The 19,614-nt window shown below is 38.4% G+C and overlaps 1 pseudogene; it reads left to right on the top strand.

The window, feature by feature from the left end:
• Positions 1 to 376: 376 nt before the first annotated feature.
• LOC129650888 (60S ribosomal protein L7-like) lies at positions 377 to 3,961 on the top strand (annotated as a pseudogene).
• Positions 3,962 to 19,614: the final 15,653 nt, after the last annotated feature.

Genomic DNA, 19,614 nt, shown 5'->3' with positions numbered 1-19,614 from the left:
GCATACACAGGGATTCCATATTGAATGGATGTTTGGAGAGACTGTGCTAAAGAAATATGGATTTTTAATGCCTAATATTCAAAAGTTCTTTAAGTTGTAGAAACTAAAAACAAATATAAAGTTGACTAGTTAAAGACCCAAGGGAGGAATATCAGTTTCACATGAAGACTTCTGAAAAACTAACTGAATGAAAAAACAAAATCTCCATGCAGTTATGACTTTAATCCTTCTACATACAGAAACAGTAAAGTTGTTCAATTACATTTGATACATACACAGATACACACACTCTTAGAGTAAGTGTGTTGGAACATGTTTAATACTAGCTCTCTAAAGAAGCAAAAGGCCCTCTTTCTGGGTTGCAACCAGGAAAGGTGCAGAAGAGAAGAAAAAGAAGCTTCATACTATGCCAGAAACCCTCAAGATAAAGCTAAAGAATTTGGCAGAGCTTAAGATCAAGTGCCTGAGAAAGAAGTTTGTGCCCAGAAAATGCTTCGAAAGGCAAAGAGGAAGCTTCTCTCTGAAAAAGCTAAACACCACCACAAGGAATACAGGGAGATGTACAGAAATGAAATTTGAGTGGCTAGGATAGCATGAAAAGCTGGCAACTTGTATGTACCCACCGAACCCAAATTGGCATTTGTCATCAAGATCAGAGGTATCAGTTGGTGTGAACCCAAATGTTTGAAAGGTGTTGCAGCTTCTTTGCCTCTGTCAGATCTTCAATGACTCCTTTGCGAAGCTCAGCAAGGTTTCAGTTAACATACTGAGAATTATGGAACCATACAGGTAACCTGAATCAACCCTGAATATTCATGGGAAGGACTGATGCTGAAATTGAAGCTCCAATACTTTGGTCACCTGATGAAAAGAGCTCACTCATTGGAAAAGACTCTGATGCTGGGAAAGATTGAAGGTAGGAGGAGAAGGGGATGACAGAGGATGAGATGGTTGGATGACATCACCGACTCAATGGACATGAGTTTGAGCAAGCTCTGGGAGATAGTGAAGGACAGGAAAGACTGGCATGCTGCAGTTCATGGGGTCACAAAGAGTCAGACAGGACTTAGCAGCTGAACAACAGCAACAATGTTACCAAATCTGAAGTCTGCAAACCATCTGGTCTACAAGCATGGTTATGGCAAAATCAACAAGAAGCAAATTGCCCTGAAGAATAATGTCTTGATTGCTCGTTCTATTGACTAATACAGCATCATCTATATGGAGGGTTTGACTCATGAGATCTATACTGTTGGAAAACATTTTAAAAAAGCAAATAACTATCTGTGGCCCTTCAAATTACCTTCTTAATGAGGTGGAATGAAGAAAAAGACCATGCATTTTATAGAAGGTGGAAATGCTGGCAACAGGGAAGACTAGATCAACAGGTTGAAGTGTACCTACCAACTAAGGTATCTACCATGATTATTTTTGTAATAGAGTCAGTTGATAAACAGTGATTGCTTTCAAATTGAGAAAAAAAGAAGCAAAAGACTTGATTTGTGACATTTGCCAATTTCTTTGGTATAAATGCCTCCACTGTGGTCAATTTCAAGCTACCAGCAAAATATCACCGGTGTTAGGAAGAGGTTCACAAATCAACTTTCACGAGACAGCACCAGCTGGGTCTAACACACCACTATGGAGTCTTCAAAACAAACGGCAATTTATTACATTGTCACAGGAATCTGTAACTGCAGCTTCCTACATCACTACACACAATTAAACCTGATGTGTGCTGTCAGATGCAGAAAAATGCATAACAAGGACAGAGGAATAAACTTCCATACTTGCTCTATCCTTTAGCTTATATGGGCAGTGCTACCACTTGATCTGCATCTAGAAGTTTCCTCCTTGATCTGTGGAAAATAAATGAAAGCGACCTTCTTGAGGCTGAAGAAAATAAATTGTTAACCCCTGGGGCCACGAAAAATAAATAGGGAGGCTTTGTTCAAGCTAAAGAAAATAAATTAAACATAAAAGATGCTATTTGAGGGACAAAGATTTTTCATTTTTAAAGCTGTTTGAGGGCACTAATATTGCAAAGTTCCAGAGGGTAGCTCCACACTGCTTCCCTGAAAAACTCATTATAAACCAACTACAGCCATTCTCTGAATTGCAAAATGCCTGGCTGTACTCTGGTAGTTTGTCCCTCTGCTTATTTTTCAGGAAATAAATTGTCTTCTTTCTTTATAGAAGATGATGCCTCTGTTCTGTTTGCTTCTTAAGTTGCTTTGCATGTAAGCAGTAAACTGTCCTATTTCAGCTCAGAGACAACTTGTCAGAGAACATATTCAAAGTCATCTTTCCAGCTTCCCAGTCTCCTCTGAAAGTGTTCTGGAGTATTGGGTAATCCATTCACTACCCATATATGGCTTACAATTATTTCAGTGGCTGATTTGTGTCTCAAAAAGCCTAACTTTAAATTGTTATTTAATATGGCAGTACTTCTTGCATTATCCATAAAAACCATCAAATAACTAAGTCTGAGGGAAAGAATGTAGTACATGTAAATTTGAAAAACGGTGCAGTTTAATTATTTTTTCCTATTAAAGCTTTCTCCTTTATTCTCTGAGAAACATAGAATAAATGTAAAAATGAAGATATTTTTGCCATTTGCTCCTAAACTGAGAAGTATTTTATAACTGAAAAAATTAAATATCTTGTTTTCTAGTTACTGTTTTGAACAGCAACTTAATCCCAAAGCAAGTATCAAGTTCACATGATGTGATGGCCCTCTACTAGTTGCTAGAACAGTCTTACCCATCTTTGCACATAAGAACAAATTTTATAGCATTATTAAGTTCAGGTTTTCTCATCTAAAGTCTATACCTTATCAAGATCATAAGCACTGGAGATATCACGAAGTGCTGAGCCAACATCACCCTGTTAGGTTCATCCTTTTTATAAAAATTTAAGGTGGAGGAAACTGGAGCCTATTATACAGAGTGAAGTAAGCCAGAAAGAAAAACACCAACACAGTATACTAACACATATATATGGAATTTAGAAAGACGATAATGACAACCTGTATGCGAGACAGCAAAAGAGACACAAATGTATAAAACAGTCTTTTGGACTCTGTGGGAGAGGGAGGGGGGGATGATTTGGGAGAATGGCATTAAAACATGTATAATATCATATAAGAAATGAATTGCCAGTCCAGGTTCGATGCAGGATACAGGAAGCTTGGGGCTGGTGCACTGGGATGACCCAGAGGGATGGTATGGGGAGGGGAGAGGAAGGGGTGGTCAGGAATGGGAACACGTGTACACCCGTGGCAGATGCATGTTGATGTATGGCAGAACCAATATAATATTGTAAAGTAAAATAATAATAATAATAAATAAAAAATTTTAAGGGCAAAAGGAACAAAAGTTAAAAATGGTTACACAAAACAGAGTTAAAAGCAATATGACAAGTTCAGTTTGCATGATGATTTTTAAACAGGAACTCAAATCTGAGAGTGACCAGCTAAATAGGTGAAAAGATCAGATGTCATCAGGTAAAATTTGTTGTAACCAATGGGCTTGTTTCCTGATTTTGTGTAATTGAGATTTAAATCTCTCCAGTGGTATTTATCCTTGTGCAGAAGGTGGTATTTGTTATTTCATAAATGCCTCTTTGTTCAACAAGTAGATAACTGAGGACTATGTGATTGTCCCAAATTATTAGTTTGGCAAAAATTTTCATTCAAATTTTTCCGTACGATGTTAGTTACCTGAACAAACATCTTGGTCAAGCCAATACTTTAGCCAATGAGTCAAATGATCACCACTTGGTTGCTATTGCCTTGGCTGTGGAACCAGCCAGCTCTGCTAATGTCAGAGAGAAATTTCTGATCAAGCATTCATTAGCACTTTTTTCCAACCCAAAGGAGGAGGACTTTCCATATGGAAGCAAACTTAGAGTCATGTATGCCTTCTGGAAGTTCTCATTGAAGGTGGCCATGGACCAATGAGATGCTTCAAGTTTTACTCTATAGCTGCTGTCAAGGAGACACCAAGTGAAATTAGCAGTGGCACTTGTGACAAGTGAAAAGAATTGTTATAGTATGGACTAAAGAGTCACCATTGAAATAAACAGATAGAAATTTCTGCTGGCAAACCCAACAAATAGGTAAGTTTCCCACTTTTACAATAGATTGGAAATGTGGATATGAGCGTTGTTTTTCCAAGAAAAAGAAGAGGTTAAGGAAAAAGATACACAGGTCTGTTCCAATCATCGTAAGAAAGCTGTCTCCCTCAACTGACATCTGCTTCAATTTCTGGTTGGTTGGATTCAGACATCTCCATGGCTTGTATAGAACTAGGTGTCAGATGGACTCTTCTTTACTGTGAGATGTGCACTTAAGGCTGGAGCCTCTGAAGTCTGACTGCCATCTGGGCAGTGAGGAGAACCTGGCATGATCCTTTCTAAGAAGATTTAAGGGTAATCTTTGTTCTTACTGATTTCAAGTCAGATGAGTAGAAGAAAAATGGAAATGTTAGTTTAGAGATTTGTAGTTAGATATTTGGAGAAACTAAAAGAGTTTAGAATTCAGTCCAGCTTACAGCATGTAATAAAACCTTGAAGAAAATTCAGTTCAGTTCAGTTCAGTCGCTCAGTCATGTCTGACTCTTTGCAACCCCATGGACTGCAGCACGCCAGGCTTCCTTGTCCATCACCAACTCCTGGAGCCCACTCAAACTCATCCATCATGTCGGTGATGCCATCCAACCATCCCATCCTCTGTCGTCCCCTTCTCCTCCTGCCTTCAATCTTTCCCAGCATCAGGGTCTTTTCCAATGAGTCAGTTCTTCTGCATCAGGTGGCCAAAGTAATGCAGTTTCAATTACTAGAACAAAAATCTAATATCTATATAGGTGTAGACATAATTTCTTTCTCCATAATTATTCCCCCTTTTATCAAAGATAATCACAGTACAATTAATTTGTCTATATTAAATTTGGCCTGATTATTTACATAAGTGCAGCAAGAATAGTGATTGATCATATATAAGATTATTTTGCTGGAATCTTGGCAATTTCTAAAAGCTGTCTGAGTCTATGTCTGTCATTCTTGAATATAAAATTCAGTCAAAGCCTTGGTGATATAACCAATATTTTCAATTGCTTTCTGTCACAGGAGAACAGATTCTTATTAAATTTATGCAGATACATATATTGTTATAAAAATAAGAATATTTAATGACAGTTTTCAATGTTTGGAGGGATCAGCTAGGGAAAAGACAGATAAATGTCTCATCTTTGTTTACAAAAAAAGTATATTTTATTGAATTGCTGTAAGTCACAGATTCTGAAAAGAAAAAGTTTCTTAAATCTAAAAAAGTAAAACAGCAAAAAATATGTATAAGAAGTTATAAAAATTATAATCTCACTCAATCATGTCTGACTCTTTGTGACCCTATGGACTGTAGCCTACCAGGCTCCTCCATCCATGGGATTCTCCAGGAAATAATACAGGAGTGGGTTGCCACTTCCTTCTCCAGGGGATCTTCCCGACCCAGGGATCGAACCTGGGTCTCCCGCATTAGAGGCAGACACTTTAACCTCTGAGCCACCAAGGAAGCCATAATCATCTTTGCTGCTGCTGCTAAGTCGCTTCAGTCGTGTCCGACTCTGTGCGACCCCATAGACGGCAGCCCACCAGGCTCCACCGTCCCTGGGATTCTCCAGGCAAGAACACTGGAGTGAGCTGCCATTTCCTTCTCCAGTGTATGAAAGTGAAAAGTGAAAGTGAAGTCGCTCAGTCGTGTCTGACTCTTCGCAACCCCATGGAATGCAGCCTACCAGACTCTTCCGTCCATGGGATAATCATCCTTAGTCTCTTGTAATTGGAAGGACTAATAATTCTTGTAATCTTGATCTTGGGTTATCAGCTTTAGGAATCAATGAGTTTTCCATTAAAGTTTTAAAAAATTTACCAAGTTCAATATTATGATCTTAGTTATCAGAAACCCTCATGCTAGAGTATACTTACCAGGGTCATTTCCATGAATCTCCTTGAAGATGAAGCATTTCCCTACGAACATTTTGGCAAAGCATCAGAGAAAAACAATAGTGCTGTTGTCTAGTTGTTAAGTTAGGTCTGACACTTAGGGACCCCATGGACCGACCCCATGGACCACAGCCAACCAGTCTCCTCTGTCCATAGGATATCTCAGGTAAGAATACTGGAGTGGGTTTCCGTTTCCTTCTCCAGGGGATCTTCAAGCTCATGTCTTCTGTACTGACAGGAGGGTTCTTTAACACTGAGCCACCAGGGAAGTCATGAGTAAAACAATAACTGTCGATAAATGATAAAATACTTGAGAATAGTAAAGGTTAAAGATCTGATAAGAGTTAAATATAATGCAATTGACAAAGGAATTGGGTTATTTATCTGAAGTACAACATTCTTTAAGGTAACATATTTTAAGATAGTACTTAGGAGAGAATAATAGTTATACCAGGATATATCAGATTTCTGAAACATATATATATATATATATATATATATACACCTAAATAGATACAATCACTCAGTTCAGTTCAGTCATTTAGTCGTGTCCAACTCTTTGCGACCCCATGAATCACAGAACACCAGGCATCTCTGTCCATCACCAACTCCTGGTGTTTACTCAAACTCATGTCCGTCGAGTCGGTGATGCCATTCAATCTTATCTTCTGCCGTCCCCTTCTCCTCCAACCCCCAATCCTTCCCAACATAAGGATCTTTTCAAATGAGTCAACTGTTCACATGAGGTGGCCAAAATATTGGAGTTTCAGCTTTAGCACTAGTCTTTCCAATGACCACCCAGGACTGATCTCCTTTACAATGGACTGGTTGTATCTCCTTGAAGTCCAAGTGACTCTCAAGAGTCTTCTCCAACACCACAGTTCAAAAGCATCAATTCTTCAGCGCTCAGCCTTCTTCACAGTCCAACTCTCAAATCCATACATGACCAGTGGAGAAACCATGGCCTTGACTAGACAGACCTTTGTTGGCAAAGTAATGTCTCTGCTTTTTAATACTCTATCTAGGTTGGTCATAACTTTCCTTCCAAGGAGTAATCGTCTTTTAATATCATGGCAGTAATCACCATCGGCAGTGATTTTGGAGCCCAAAAAAATAAAGTCTGACACTGTTTCCACTGTTTCCCCATCTATTTCCCATGAAGTGATGGGACCGGATGCCATGATCTTCGTTTTCTGAATGTTGAGTTTTAAGCCAACTTTTTCACTCTCCTCTTTCACTTTCATTAAGAGGCTTTTTAGTTCCTCTTCACTTTCTGCCATAATGGTGGTTTCATCTGCATATCTGAGGCTAATGATATTTCTCCTGGCAATCTTGATTCCAGCTTGTGCTTCTTCCAACCCAGAGTTTCTTATGATGTACTCTGCATATAAGTTAAATAAGCAGGGTGACAATATACAGCCTTGACATACTCCTTTTCCTATCTGGAACCAGTCTGTTGTTCCATGTCCAGGTCTAAATGTTGCTTCCTGCCCTGCATATAGGTTTCTCAAGAGGCAGGTCAGGTGGTCTGGTATTCCCATCTCTTTCAGAATTTTCCACAGTTGATTGTGATCCACACACTCAAGGGCTTTGGCATAGTCAATAAAGCAGAAATAGATGTTTTTCTGGAACTCTCTTGCTTTTTCCATGATCCAGCAGATGTTGGCAATTTGACCTCTGGTTCCTCTGCCTTTTCTAAAACCAGCTTGAACATCTGGAAGTTCACGGTTCATGTATTGCTGAAGCCTGGCTTGGAGAATTTTGAGCATTACTTTACTAGTGTGTGAGATGAGTGCAATTGTGTGGTAGTTTGAGCATTCTTTGGCATTGCCTTTCTTTGGGATCGGAATGAAAACTGACCTTTTCCAGTCCTGTGGCCACTGCTGAGTTTTCCAAATTTGCTGGCATATTGAGTGGAGCACTTTCACAGCATTATCTTTCAGGATTCGAAAGAGGTCAACTGGGATTCCATCACCTCCACTAGCTTTGTTCGTAGTGATGCTTTCTAAGGCCCACTTGACTTCACATTCCAGAATATCTGGCTCTAGGTGAGTGATCACAACATCGTGATTATCTGGGTCATGAAGATATTTTTTTGTACAGTTCTTCTGTGTATTCTTGCCACCTCTTCTTAATATCTTCTGCTTCTGTTAGGTCCCTACCACTTCTGTCCTTTATGTAGCCCATCTTTGCATGAAATGTTCCCTTGGTATCTCTAATTTTCTTGAAGAGATCTCTAGTCTTTCCCATTCTGTTACTTTCCTCTATTTCTTTGCATTGACTGCTGAGGAAGGCTTTCTTATCTCTCCTTGCTATTCTTTAGAATTCTGCATTCATAAGAATTCTGCTTATATCTTTCCTTTTCTCCTTTGCTTTTCGCTTCTCTTCTTTTCACAGCTTTTTGTAAGGCCTCCTCAGACAGCCATTTTGCTTTTTTGCATTTCTTTTTCTTGGGAATGGTCTTGATCCCTGTCTCCTGTACAATGTCATGAACCTCCATCCATAGTTCATCAGGCACTCTATCTATCAGATCTAATCCCTTAAATCTATTTCTCACTTCCACTGTATAGTTATAAGGGCTTTGATTTAGGTCATACCTGAATGGTCTAGTGGTTTTCCCTACTTTCTTCAATTTCAGTCTGAATTTGGCAACAAGGAGTTCATGATATGGGCCACAGTCAGCTCCCGGTCTTGTTTTTGCTGACTGTATAGAGCTTCTCCATCTTTGGCTGCAAAGAATATAATCAATCTGATTTCGGTGTTGACCATCTGGTGATGTCCACGTGTAGAGTCTTCTCTTGTGTTGATGGAAGAGGGTGTTTTCTATGACCAGTGTGTTCTCTTGGCAAAACTCTATTAGCCTTTGCCCTGCTTCATTCCATACTCCAAGGCCAAATTTGCCTGTTACTCCAGGTGTTTCTTGAATTGCTACTTTTGCAATCCAGTCCCCTATAATGAAAAGGACATCTTTTTTGGGTGTTAGTTCTAAAAGGTCTTGTAGGTCTTCATAGAACAGTTCAACTTCAGCTTCTTCAGCATTACTGGTTGGGGCAGAGGTTTGGATTACTGTGATATTGAATGATTTGCCTTGAAAACGAACAGAGATCATTCTGTCTTTTTTGAGATTGCATCCAAGTACTGCATTTTGGACTCTTTTGTTGACCATGATGGCTACTCCATTTCTTCTAAGGGATCCTGCCCACAGTAGTAGATATAATGGTCATCTGAGTTAAATTCCCCCATTCCAGTCCATTTTAGTTCGCCGATTCCTAGAATGTCAATGTTCACTCTTGCCATCTCCTGTGTGATCACTTCCAATTTGCCTTGATTCATGGACCTGACATTCCAGGTTCCTATGCAATATTGCTCTTTACAGCATTGGACCTTGACTTTATCACCAGTCACATCCACAACTGGGTATTGTTTTTGCTTTGGCTCCATCCCTTCATTCTTTCTGAAGTTATTTCTCCACTGATCTCCAGTAGCATATTGGGCACCTACTGACCTGGGGAGTTCATCTTTCCGTATCCTATCATTTTTCCTGTTCATACTGTTCATGGGGCTCTCAAGGCAAGAATACTGAAGTGGTTTGCCATTCCCTTCTCCAATGGACCACATTCTGTCAGACCTCTCCACCATGACCCGTCCATCTTGGGTGGCCCCACATGGCATGGCTTAGTTTCATTGAGTTAGACAAGGCTGTTGTCCATGTGATCAGATTGGCTAGTTTTCTGTGATTATGGTTTCAGTGTGTCTGCCCTCTGATGCCCTCTCGCAACACCTACCATCTTACTTGGGCTTCTCTTACCTTGGACGTGAGGTATCTCTTCATGGCTGCTCCAGCAAAGCGCGGCTGCAGCTCCTTATCTTGGATGAGGGGTATCTCCTCATGGCCGCCCCTCCTGATCTTGAATGTGGAGTAGCTCCTCTAGGCCCTCCTCTCTCCAAGGAGTCCAGCCACCGCTCCTTGGATGTGGCATTGCTCCTCTCGTTATAGATACAATATATTACTTCATATCTGACAATGCTTCCCATATGATTTCCCACATCAAATAAGCCTAATTTGTTTAATATCTCCCTTCTTATAAGGAGAGAAAATATATATTTTGAGATATTCTAAGGATCCTAGGGAAAATCCCGAAGTTAATTCAGGGTCACATAGATTTTATTTAGAATTTGATTTTGTGGAGTTCTTTAAAAATATCAAAAGATTTGGAAACTTGACTAAATTGGATTACAGCTCATTTTGTAATAATACTTAATTACCTACTTAATCAAATGACAAAAAGATTTCAATGGCAAATACAAAAATTTACATTGCTGTAAAAATGTGAATTTCTTTTAACACTGAGAAGATACAGCTTTCTGAAAGACATGATAAAGACAAAGCACAGAATCTTCATTTTTCAGGCAGATTATAGTGAAGACAAAGAAACTTTCTCCTTTTAACAGAGAAAAAACAAATTCTAATTTTGTTTTTAATATCAACACTACCAATGTATCTTTGATACTAAAATTTGCTTTAGTTTAATTCATTTTAATTTTAACCAAATTGAACGTATACAAAAATTCCTCTTTAAAGATTCCTTTCTCATAAACCTTCTATACAATTCTCATTGTCCTATCTTTTTTGCCCTTTCTTATTCTGACAAACGTTTTAGTTTAGAACATTACTTTTTTCCTCAACAGCCATGACAAGAATACATTGCCATTATTTATACTGTCTTTTACAGAAAATATGTATCCTACTTTTCATATATAGTCATTTTTTGTCTTTTTTATTTTTAACAGTTTTATTTAAAAAAAAAAAAACTTTTTGCTGACAATTTCAACTTTGTTTTTTCAAGATGGTATTCTCTCAATTTCAAAAATTTACAAAGCTTATCTAAGAAATAAATGATGCAAGAATAACTACAGATTTACTCTTATAGGATAGCATAATTGCCTATGCCTTAAGTTAGATATAGTTAAAATAAACCACAAAATTTTGGGAAATTCAAGTATGAAATTCACTTGTATCTGTAGATTTATACACTTGTTGCTCTGCTAGACTGGAGTAGTAGAGTAAGCAAGGGCGATAGGATACTCACATTATTCCTGAAGAGGGTTGCTCTAAGTTGAGTAAGCAGAATAAAGATTTGAAAGATGGGATGACAACTTCTAAGCTGATAACAGAGTTATAAACATCTTGGAAGCCAAGACCGGAATTCCCAGCCTTGCAAGTAGTTAAAAGAAATGGGAGAAGTTCTTTTAAACAAAGAGTGCTGCCTGGCTGTAAATCTGAAAAGACAAGGCAACAAAGTATCAGCCTGCTAAAGAGTGATTATAGTCTGGCCTTGAGGAATTGTCACTGTGTTTGTGCAAGACAGAAAGAGTAGTTGTTGTTTTATTGGCCTTTCCAGCTGTTTGTATAGATTCTTCTGTTGGTCAAGTCACCGTGGTATATGAGCAGTGGCTTTCACATATGTTGGCTCATTCCGTAGCAAGAAATATTAGTATATATATGGCCCAGCATACAGCTATACTTATACAACCAATAAGTAATTGAAATAAAAGTTTAACAAGCTGACATGTAAGTCTTAATTTTGAGTATATGCCATGCATTTATTCTGTTTTTGCATTTTATAAAATTACCCATATATATGTACATAATGTGAAAGTGAAAGCATTAGTCACTCAGTTGTGTCTGACTCTTGGTGACCCCATGGACTTGACTGTAGCCTGCCAGGCTCCTCTGTCCATGGAACTCTCCAGGAAAGAATATTGGAGTGGGTTACCATTCCCTTCTCCAGGGGATCTTCCCAACCCAGGAATCAAACCTGGGTCTCCTGCAATGCAGGCAGATTCTTTACCATTTAAGCCAGCAGGGAAGCACCATATATAATAGAATAAATCTGGCATCCTGGTTTGCTGGGCAGAGGCACCTTTATTGAATTGTGAATGTTTTACTTGTTGTATATTAAAGGAGAGAGACAAAGGAAGCATCTCACTCCATTATGATGCTGATGTTTATCTACTGAACATATAATTTTTATAAAATTGAATATATGTTATTTACTTCTCTGTATTGATATGGATACCATATATATTTTCTATTCAAATAAATGCTAATCAGGGTGTGGCATCAACATCATAATGAAGTGAGATGCTCCCTTTGTCTCTGCCCTTTAATATACAACAAGTAAAACATCCACAACTCAACAAAGGTGCCTCTGCCCAACACACCAGGATGCCAGAGTGTTCTACACACTGGTACATCTAAAGGTATGTGGGCTGGAACACACAGAGGAGGCAGAACCAGGGAAACAGTGGAAACAGTGTTTGCAAGCCCAATCCCAGTAGCTGAGCCCACAGCCCCAGAGAACCCAGTAGCAGCAGGGGAGGCAGCATGCATGAGTCTCACCTCTGGAACACAGGAGCACCCACGGCCACAGATAACTGGCAGCAGTGGAAGTGGGCCTGTGACCCTGCTTCTCCAGCTGGGGAGGCTCCCAAGAGTCTAGCCTCTTATCCCTTCCCTGCAGTGACTGAACACATGAACCCAGCAACACAAGATGTGGCTCATGAGCTTAGCTTCTCTTCCCCCGCTTCTCCCACAGTGTCAGAGCCTGTGACTTGGGACATCCTGGACACTGCAGAGGCACGCACCATCCCAGTCCCCCAGGCAGGGACCCCTTTGACGCCTGCTGCAGCCAGGCAGCAACAACCCTGGAGGCACAGTGATGATATCAAGAGAACTGAGCAACAATTCTGACAGAGGAGATGGAAGAGGAAAGTGCATTTATCAAAGTGACCACAGCTCAGGTTGTTGTTCAGTCACTCATCCATCTCATCCTCATCCTGGTTACCTGACAGTTCAAATAAGAAACACTAAAAACTTGTGTTATAACCACCCCCTGGAAAACAAAAGAAAGACCCCTAATTTACAACCTGTTGAAACATTAGAATCAGGTGGGGTGGGGGGAGAGTTTACCTAAAGAAGAAAGGACAATATTTACTTCAAATGTACCAATTGTGGTGCCACCAAACACCATGAAGAGCCACAGTTCAGTTCCGTCACTCAGTCGTGTCCGACTCTTTGTGACCCCATGAATTGCAGCACGCCAGACCTCCTTGTCTATCATCAACTCCCGGAGTTCACTCAAACTCACATCCATCGAGTCGGTGATGCCATCCAGCCATCTCATCCTCTGTTGTCCCCCTTCTCCTCCTGCCCCCATCCCTCCCAGCATCAGAGTCTTTTCCAATGAGTCAACTCTTTGAATGAGGTGGCCAAAGTACTGGAGTTTCAGCTTTAGCATCATTCCTTCCAAAGAACACCGAGAACTGATCTCCTTCAGAATGGACTGGTTGGATCCCTTTGCAGTCCAAGGGACTCTCAAGAATCTTTTCCAACACCACAGTTCAAAAGCATCAATTCTTCAGCACTCAGCTTTCTTCACAGTCCAACTCTCACATCCATACATGACCACTGGAAAAACCATAGACTTGAGTAGACGAAACTTTGTTGGCAAAGCAATGTCTCTGCTTTTTCATATGCTATCTAGGGTGGTCATAACTTTCCTTCCAAGGAGTAAGCGTTTTTCAATTTCATGGCTGCAATCACAATCTGCAGTGATTCTGGAGCCCAAAAAAATAAAGTCTGACACTGTTTCCCCATCTATTTGCCATGAAGTGATGGGACCAGATGCCATGATCTTTGTTTTCTGAATGTTGAGTTTTAAGCCAACTTTTTCACTCTCCTCTTTCACTTTCATCAAGAGGCTCTTTAGTTCCTCTTCACTTTCTGCCATAATGGTGGTTTCATCTGCATATCTGAGGCTAATGATATTTCTCCTGGCAATCTTGATTCCAGCTTGTGCTTCTTCCAGCCCAGAGTTTCTCATGATGTACTCTGCATATAAGTTAAATAAGGAGGGTGACAATATACAGCCTTGACGGACTCCTTTTCCTATTTGGAACCAGTCTGTTGTTCCAAGTCCAGTTCTAACTGTTGCTTCCTGCCCTGCATGTAGGTTTCTCAAGAGGCAGGTCAGGTGGTCTGGTATTCCCATCTCTTTCAGAATTTTCCACAGTTTATTATGATCCACACAGTCAAAGGCTTTGGCACAGTCAATAAAGCAGAAATAGATGTTTTTCTGAAGAGCCACAGCAACACTTTATCACAAAAAGAAATGACAAATCTTCAGAAACCAAATTTAAGTCATAGAATATTTGATCTAAAGAATATAAAATTAAAAATAACTATTATGGGGACTTTTCTAGTAGTTCAGTGGTTAGAAATCTGCCTTCCAGTGCAAAGGGTGTGGATTGGATCCCTGTTTGGAAAACTAAGATGCCACACGCCATGCATGGGTCAACTAAGCCTACATGCCACAAGTGGAGAGGCCACACACTCTAGAGCCCATACATCACAACAAGAGAAGACTGTGAGCTAAAATGAAGACCCAGTGCAGTCAGAAACAAAAAATAAAGTAATATCATCTGGCAACATAAGCAGTAAAAAAAAAAAGAAGAAGAAGAAGAAGAAGAAGCTGTTGTGAAGGAATTCAGTGAGTCACAAGAAAACTCAGAAGGATAATTCATGAGCTCAGAAATAAAATGAATGAACAGAAGAAACATTTTACCAAAGAGATTGGAATTCTAAAAAATAACCAAACATAACTTTATGTTAGACATAAAGTTAGAGTGTTTAGAGATTTTAGAGCTTGAAAAACAAGACAATGAATGCTTTAGAAAGCATTCAAAATAGAGTAGACGACATGGAAGGGAGAATTAGCAAGCTTAAAGATAGAAATATAGAAATGATACATGTAGAAGAGGAAAGAGCAGATATTTTAAAAATTAGAAAATTCTATGGGTGCTATCTGACTCTTTTAGGAAGGGCAATATAGGGTATTGTCTATCCCAGAAGAAAAATAGAAGGAGAAAGGAGAAGAGTTGAAAGAAACAATAGCTGACAACTTCTCAAACCTGGGAAGTAACTGGATATACAAGTCCATAAAACTAAGAGAACACCTAATTGCCACAATGCAAAAAGACCTTCTCTAAGACACATTTCAATTAAATTGTCAAAAGTCAATGAAAAAGAAAGAAACTTAAAGGGGAAAATGATCCTACAAAGGAACCCAATTAGGCATGAGAAGATTTCTCAGCAGAAACTCTATATGACAGGAGAAAGGATATTCTTAAAACACTGAAACATAAACACAGTCGCCCAAGAATCACTATCCAACAAAGCTATTATTTGGATATAAAAAAGTAATTTACAGACAAAATCTGAGGGAGTTTATCAACACTAGACCTGCCTTAAAAAAAATGTTGAAAGGATCTCTTCTACTAGAATCAAAATTCAAAAGTACACAAAACCTTGAGTGACATGATAAGTAGACAGAATCAGAAAATTGCTACTCTGTCAGAATAGACGTTAAAACATTTTATTATAGCATAATGGTGAATGGAGGAGAAAGTAGAAAAAATAACTATAGCTATTTCAATTTGATAACAAACTCACAACATAGAAGTCCTTAATTTAGGGAAACAAAACAAAAAGGTAAGAGGAAAAGGACAGACCCTGTATAGGCAAATAAAGGTGAGATGTTATCAGCAGGAAAAAAGGACTATTATATCAATAATGCATTTTGTACAAACATCGTGGTAACCACAAATCTAGAGCAGAGATATGAAAGAGAAAAACTTCATATAAAATCACTCAACCAAAATAGCAGACAAGGAATGCAAGGGGAAAAAAATAAAATTAAAAAAAAAAAAAAATAGTGCGGATATTGAGCAACCAGAAAACAAAAGATAAAATGGCCACCTAAATCCTCATTGTGAATAGTCATCCTAACTGTAAATGGATCGGTTTCCTCAACTCAAAAGCCAGAGTGGATGGATGGATTAAAGAAGAAGACAAAACTGTATGTTCCCTCTAGAAGTCTCATGCTCTAAAGACAAACATGAGCTCAAAGTGAAGGGATGGAAAATTATTACCCTAAGCAAATGGCAACCCTCAAAAACACATGTGTAGCCATACTCATATCAGACAAAATAGACTTTGCCAGAAGACATAACAAAAGACGAGGATGAACATTATATAATGATAAAGGGGACTATTCAATTTAAGACATAATAGTTATTAATATATATGCACCTAATATAGGAGAAAAAACATATAAAGTAATTATTAACAGAGTAAAAGGGAGAAATTGATAGCAACATGGCAATAGTAGGGGATATTAACATTCCACGTACATGAATGGGCAAATTATCCAGACAGAAAATCAACAACTAAATAGTGGCCATAAGTGAAAATTAGACCAGATAAACTTAACAGATTTATACAGAACATTTCATCCAAATGCATCAGACACATTCTTTTCAAGCGTGCATGGACCATTCTCTAGGATACACCATGTATCAGGTCACAAAATAACCCTCAACAAATTTAAGAGGATGGAAATTAGTTCAAGGATCTTTTCTGATCACAGTGGTATAAAACTAGAAGTCAACTGCAAGAAGAAAGCTGGAAAAATCACAAACATGTGGAAATTGAACAATATGTTATTGAATAACTGTTTGGTCAACAAAAAACCAAAAGAAATTTTAAATATACCTGTATGAAAATGAAAACACAACGAATTAAAATTTATGAGATGCAATAGAAGTGGTACTTAGAGGGAATTTTATACCAAAACTTTACTTAAAAAAAAAAAAAAGGCAAGAAGAAAAAAATCTCTAAACACTCTAACTTTATGTCTAACAGAACTAGAAAAAGAAGAATAAGCAAAGTCCAAAGTAAATTGAAGGAAGGAAATAATAAAGATCAGAGCAGAAATAAGTGAGATAGAGACTTAAAAAAATAGAAAAGATCAGTGAAATTAAGAGCTGTTTCTCTGAAAAGATAAAATTGAGAAACCTTTAGTAGACTCAATGTTCTGATAAAATCAGAAATTAAAGCAGAGAAACAATGAATACCACATAAATACAAAGAATTATAAGAGAATGTTACATCGGGTATATAGAGTAATGAATTCCTTGAAACATATAATCCCCTAAGACTGAATAAAAAAGAAAAAGAAAGTATAAATAGAACAATCTTTAATAAAGGGACTGAAAGGGCAATCAAAACCCTTCCAAGAAACAAAAATCTAGAACCAGAGAGCTTCATGGGTGAATTCTATCAAACAATGAAAGAAGATTTAATATACTCTTCTCAAACTCTTCCAAAACAGAGAAGAGGAAGCAATACTTCGTAACTCATGTTAGAGGCCAATATTACCCTGATACCAAAACCAGACAAAGAAAACACACGCAAAAAAAAAAAAAAATTACAGGCAGATATATCTGATGAACATTGATGTAATAATTCTAAAAAAATATTAGCAAGTCAAATACAACAATACATTTAAAGGGTCATGTGCCAGTCAAGTGGGATTCATTCCAGGGAAGCAAGTATGGTTTAACATCAATAAATCAATCAGTGTAATACACCACATTAGCAAAATAAAGGATAAAAGTATATGATCATTTCAATAGATGCAGTAAAAACAGTTGAGTTGACAATATTCAGCATCCATATATAATAGAAACTCCCAATAAAATGGGTACAGGTGGAGCATACCTCAACAAATTAAGGGTCAGATATAACAAACCCATAGCTCACATCATACTCAATAATGAAAAACTAAAAAACTATTTATCTTTTAGGAACAGGACAAAAATACCCACTCTTGTCACTTTTATTCAACATAGTACTGAAAGTCCTACACAGAGCATCATCTGGAAAGGATAAATTATAGTCAATGCTCTTAATTCAGAAAAGCAATAAAATTTAAAACACTTGGAAACAACAAAATTCTTTAAATTTTAAAGAGTTAATTTCAGTATTAGCAGAGTTATGAGTCCTTCAATCAGCTGAAAGCTCAAATCAAGTAAAATAAATTATCATTTTTAGAAATCAAGGTAATTATAATATCCACACCTTGGTTATAATACAAGCAATGAGTGCCATTGTATGTTTGCTTATTTGTTTTTTGCTGGAGGTATATTTAATTCCTGGGTTCCTTGAAGAGGGTAGTATGATAATTTTACTCTGAAACCCCAGCTCTTTCTGATACGCTATAGCAATTCTTAAAGATGCATATGAGGAGATTAACTAAGATGGGAATACTTCTTTGATATCAGATCAGATCAGATCAGTCGCTCAGTCGTGTCCGACTCTCTGCGACCCCATGAATCGCAGCACACCAGGCCTCCCTGTCCATCACCAACTCCTGGAGTTCACTCAGACTCACATCCATCGAGTCAGTGATGCCATCCAGCCATCTCATCCTCTGTCGCCCCCTTCTCCTCTTGCCCCCAATCCCTCCCAGCATCAGAGTCTTTTCCAATGAGTCAACTCTTCGAATGAGGTGGCCAAAGTACTGGAGTTTCAGCTTTAGCATCATTCCTTACAAAGAAATCCCAGGGCTGATCTCCTTCAGAATGGACTGGTTGGATCTCCTTGCAGTCCAAGGGACTCTCAAGAGTCTTCTCCAACACCACAGTTCAAAAGCATCAATTCTTCGGTGCTCAGCCTTCCTCACAGTCCAACTCTCACATCCATACATGACCACTGGAAAAACCATAGCCTTGACTAGACGGACCTTTGTTGGCAAAGTAATGTCTCTGCTTTTGAATATGCTATCTAGGTTGGTCATAACTTTCCTTCCAAGGAGTAAGCATCTTTTAATTTCATGGCCACAGTCACCATCTGTAGTGATTTTGGAGCCCCAAAAAATAAAGTCTGACACTGTTTCCACTGTTTCCCCATCTATTTCCCATGAAGTGATGGGACCGGATGTCATGATCTTCATTTTCTGAATGTTGAGCTTTAAGCCATTTTTTTTTACTCTCCACTTGGTTATGTAAATTTCCCTGAAAAGGTGCTGCTGCTGCTGCTGCTGCTGCTGCTGCTGCTAAGTCTCTTCAGTCATGTCTGACTCTGTGCAACCCCATAGATGGCAGCCCATCAGGCTCCCCCATCCCTGGGATTCTCCAGGCAAGAACACTGGAGTGGGGTGCCATCGCCTTCTCTGCTGAAAAGATGAATAGGACTTATATCTGCTAAATGTGCATAAAACTTTTATGTAAGTCCTCCAACCTTGAGGCTTAAAAATTACATAAATACAAGCAACTTCCTGAAAAAGTCTCTAAATTTGTTTATTCTGCCACTAACAAAAACTGTAATCTTTCCTCTGCAAAATGGTGAGCAACTCTTTGAAAAGCAGTTTAGAGAAATCAGTTGTTGAGAGTAAATGAAGACTTCAATCATGTATAGTCAGAAACCGTAGTTGAAGATCATGCATTTCCATGTGGCCTAATTTTAGGTGTCCTAAAAAGCTGCAGTTGTTATGCTATTATAAAAGCCTTAAAGGCTTTTAAAACTTTCTGACTTAGCTAGCAATCAATAAAATTAATCAGCCTTTTCCTGGGCAATTAAGCATTGATAAGAGACTGTCATTTCATTCTATTTTTTAGACATCATTAGAATTTTATATTGACTATTTGTTTTCTGCATACTGCTTTAAAAAGTTTTTCTACTAGTTATAAAGTTTCTACTAGTTATACTGA

Source organism: Bubalus kerabau, chromosome 4 (genome assembly GCF_029407905.1).
Source record: "Bubalus kerabau isolate K-KA32 ecotype Philippines breed swamp buffalo chromosome 4, PCC_UOA_SB_1v2, whole genome shotgun sequence".
Lineage (NCBI taxonomy): Eukaryota > Metazoa > Chordata > Mammalia > Artiodactyla > Bovidae > Bubalus > Bubalus kerabau.
The sequence above is the reverse complement of the archived record's forward strand: the minus strand, read 5'-3'. Positions and strand labels throughout refer to the sequence as shown.